Consider the following 4816-nt stretch of genomic DNA (forward strand, 5'->3'; position numbering starts at 1 on the left):
CACCGTTAGATGGTCTTAGCTTGTTACAAACAAATGAAATATACCTTAATTTAAATATGGGTAACCGTACCTAAATGTGTATACTGAGTTGGCTCAATAACAATTAACCGAAGTTAGCCATATGAACACTTTTGTATTAACCATGTTCATCTTAACACTTATATTCTCATAGAAGTATACAAGACACAATTGAAGCAAAATCAGAATGATTCAAAAGAATCAGTTCATAAACATTTTAGACACGATTTGCAAAGATTGCATTCCTTAATTTTTAAATATATTTTTCATGAGTATGAAATCATAATTAACCGATTTTAGAACTTCACCACATAAGTTTGCAGACGGGTATGCAAACTTAAGTTCCAGACTTGATCTTTTCCGACAGTTCGCAAACGGGTACGCATATTGTCGTTCCGGACCGAATTCAGGTGAAACAGTTTGCAAATGGGTACCCAAACTTAGTTCTCGTACTTTGACAATTAAAACAGTACGCATACGGGTATGCATACTTTATTTCCGGACCTGAATCATTCTTACCACAGTTTGCATACTGGTATGCATACTGTGCTATATCCAGACAATGATTAGTTGTACTAAACTCCCATTTCAATCATTGAAACATTCTTAGAAGACGAAAATAGTTGTCTCACACAAACTATTATCTTATAAGCAATTTTCAAGTGATCGAATGACCAATACAAAATATTCCGAGTCTACATCAAATGATTGTCTCACACAAATCATGTAAGATGTTACAAGGAGATTTTCACATGATCATCTTTTGAATTTGGTCAAGAATAAAGATGAACGTAGTTAAAGCAAAAATATTTTTAACACATATTTCGATAAAGATATAAGCGGGTTAAACTCAGCTCAAAACATCAAATGTGTATAATGTAAAAGTCTATATAGCTATACGACTTAGTTTCAATAGGAGATAGAATAGAATGGACTTCTGAGTGATAGATGAGTTCAAGTCTCCACATACCTTTTGTTGATGAAGTTCCTCCAAGCTCCCCTAAGTAGATCCTCGTCTACAATCGATGAACGTCGTGAAGTCTAAAGCTCAACTACACATTCTATCCTTATCCGAGACTAGAAGTCAAGACTTATAGTTTTGACATCTAAACTTGACAAACAAGCTTGAGATAACAACGCTTGCGAGTTCGACTGATTAGTGCTCTAACAACATGTCTATGTTACTTTTAAATACATGTATGTAAATATTTTGTGTTCATCGACCAAAAAACCAGAAAGAAATGAAAAAAAAACTTTTCATTATTCATGATATTTATTATTACAATTTTCGTAGGTACGTATGTTTTATTCAACCGATGGGTCAAGGACTGAGGATCGCCAATTCTGAACAACCTTTTTATACTTGCAGAGTTTATAGTCATACGAGTAAAGTCATGGTGGAAAAACTTAAATTCGACTTTCTGCTCGAGATAAACCCAAGTTTTTAGCTTTGCTCTTAAGCTTAAATTTTTGAATTTTACCGGTTGTGGTTTTGGGAAGAGATTCTTCAAAAACAATTGTCTTTGGAACCATATAATGAGGTAGCTTTTCCCTGCAAAATTCAATGATATCATTTTCAGAAGGCTTGTTGAGTTTGGATTTTAAACTCACAAAAGCACAAGGTGTCTCTCCCCAAAAGCTATCTGGCCGAGCTACCACGGCCGCTTCATTAATTGCTTGGTGCGCATATAACACTGATTCAACTTCTACGCTACTTATATTCTCTCCACCACTTATAATCACATCTTTGGATCTATCTGTTATTTCTACATACCCATCAGGGTGCATCACACCCACATCTCCTGTGCAGAACCATCCGTCTTTTTTCAAACTGTTCGACGTACCTTCTGGGTCTTTTAAATAACCTAGCATAATCGAAGCACCTCGTAAGACAATCTCACCGATAGAATACCCATCTTGTTTGACACTTATACCAGATTCAGGATCCAACACATCAATTTTGGTCATTCCAATTGTTCTCACACCCTGTCTTGTTTTTAACCTTGCCCGTTCCGTTGCAGGGAATTTGTTCCACTCCTGTTTCCATGCACATGATACGACGCATCCAGCTGTTTCAGTTAAACCATAACCGTGACTTACTATAAATCCAAGTGACTCGGCCCGAAAGAGAACCGATGCAGGCGGTGGAGATCCGCTGGTTAAAATTTGAACCGGGTTTATTAATGATTCATTACTTGAGTTGTTTGCTAACATGTTTAACACCACTGGTGCCCCACACATATGGGTCACACCATGTTGATGGATCAACCCATAAACGGAAGTAGCATCAAATTTACGCAAACAAATATTGAGTCCACCAACGGCAGCCATACCCCAAGAAAACGACCACCCACTCGTATGAAACATCGGCACGGTCCACAGAAATATGGGTTGTTTTGGTACAGACCAGTCCATCATAGAACCAACAGTCACGATGAATAGGCCACGATGAGAATGGACCGCCCCTTTAGGAGATGATGTCGTGCCCGATGTATAGTTTAACACCATTGGATCCCACTCACTGTTAGGTCGGACCCACTTGAAATCAGGATTACCTTTACTAATCAAATTTTCATAGGTAAAGTCAGGATCATAACCGTCAACGGTGGAGATTGAGTGAACATCATCATCCATGATGCAGATGAGTATAGGAGAATTAACCCCAGATCGAAAAAGAGAAAAAGCTTCAAGAACTAAAGAGCGAGAAAGCAAATCAACAAAGATGAGTTTTGATTCGCTGTGACAAAGAATTACAGAAAGAGTACGCGCATCAAGACGTGTATTGATGGTGTTCAGTATGGCGCCACTCATACGCACAGCAAAATGAAGTTCATACATAGCTTTGGTGATAAAACTGAGATGACATCTCCACGTTGAATACCCATTGATTTCAAAGATGAAGCGAGTTGAAGACATCTACGGTTGGTTTGGCTCCAAGTGTAAGTTGTTTTATTGTAGATGATGGATGTGCAATCACCATATACAGTTGCTGCTCTCTCTTGAAACCCTAGTGGTGTCAACGGTGATGAGTTTGCTGGACTTGGTTTTAGTAAATCCATCGGGAAAACAACAAAGAGAAGAATGTTGATGATGAGATTATTAGTAAGTTATCTTGATTCTTGAGGAACTTATTAGAGGCATTAATAGAGTTTAGTTTGGAGAAACTGGGAACAAATTAAGATAAGCAACTTGGTATAACAAAACAAACGTTGACAAATTAAGATAATCCACTTCATATTTTTCATTTAAACAAAGTTTTCTTAATCAAACAACTGTGGACAGATTAAGATAACCAACCTGTCATTTTTAATTAAACGGTGATTCCTTAACCAGTAAGGTCGATGTTGTCGGGACTGTACGGCGGCTACGATGTGGTCGGCCCGCATACTCAAAGTATGTGGTTCCTTTTCTTTATTTGACACGTATATAAAGTAAAAAATAAAGTGAAAAACATTTTTATTATAAAAATATTTAACTAACTTTTCTTTAATTAACTTCTTATTTTTTCTCAAAAGGGAATGTTTTGCGGGGATTTAGGGGGACAGGTTTAAGTTTATATACGTGTTAGAAAAAAAAGGGCCGCATACTTTGCCCGACCACATCTTAGCCGGGGCGATTTCGTGGCATTCTCTGTTCGAATTCAAAAATATTATGACGGATTAGTGTCGTGCTATGTTTTGCATGGATCCGAGAGAGCCATAGACTTGGTTTTAGTAAAAAGAACAAAAAGAAAAACGTTGTTGATGAGCTTGATGGTTTATTTGGATCCTTGAGGAACTTCGTAGATGTATTAATAGAGTTTAGTTTGGAGAAATTTTGGATAAGCTAAGATGAGGAACTTGTGATGATTCATTGAACTTAAGTTTCCTTGAACTTGTTATCATTAACTGTTGACAAATTCAGATAACCAACTTCGCATTCTTAATTATACTTAAGATTGCTTAATGAGACAATAATGGCATGTGGACATCACCACGATAACCAACTTGCCATTTTTAACTATCCTCAGCCGACCAACAGCTGTGGACAATAACCAGCAAGGCCGGTGTGTTAGGGCGCCACAAATACTCGGAGGTTTGTGGCATGAAATGTTTAAGATGGGTTCCCGAGGGCCATGAATGCATGACAGTCTGTTATGTCCTAAATTTTGCAGCTATAATTTTATGTTTTTGCATGTGCTTTTTATTTGTTCCCATGCTTGTGTTATTTCTGCTCTTAGTCTAATAAAAATGTAATTTTTCTGGATCATTTCGATATGAAGTTAAGTAAATATATGGGGGCTCGTGAAATATTAGGTTATCTAGTGCGTTATATGATGAGTTAATTTGAGTGCGCGTCTCCACGAATTATCAGATGATCCTAAACTTTATGAGTATTATAAGGGATAAATCTGGTGTTTTTTCAGTTAAGTCTGCGCATCACCACTATACGCTTGATACTGTCCCTCCAGACTTCCCTTTGAAAAAAATCGGGTCGCGTGATTGGCCACACAAGGTTGGCTTCTTCTTATGGAAGTCTGTAATTAGATAGTCTCCCAACTTTGGATAATCTACATCGTAGGAACAATGCCACCGTAACCGCCAGTGGTAATCGCATTCAAAATATTTGTTGTCTGTGCAAGCTGAAAGCTTAAACTAATCAACATCTATTCTTGGAGTGCATTATTGCTAAACGAATCTGGTGCTTTTTCTCCTTGGAATCCAACCGGGTGTAGTCACATGTAGTTGCAGAAAATCCCACAACTACACCCTAATGATAATCTATCAAATAAATTAAAAAACCATTGATGAAAACTCAA

The 4816-nt window shown here is 37.3% G+C and overlaps 1 pseudogene; it reads right to left on the minus strand.

The window, feature by feature from the left end:
- Window positions 1–1344: 1344 nt before the first annotated feature.
- Window positions 1345–3177, minus strand: LOC113354191 (annotated as a pseudogene).
- Between the last annotated feature and the right edge of the window lie 1639 nt (window positions 3178–4816).

This window comes from Papaver somniferum, chromosome 2 (assembly GCF_003573695.1).
Source record: "Papaver somniferum cultivar HN1 chromosome 2, ASM357369v1, whole genome shotgun sequence".
In the NCBI taxonomy this organism is placed as follows: Eukaryota; Viridiplantae; Streptophyta; class Magnoliopsida; order Ranunculales; family Papaveraceae; genus Papaver; species Papaver somniferum.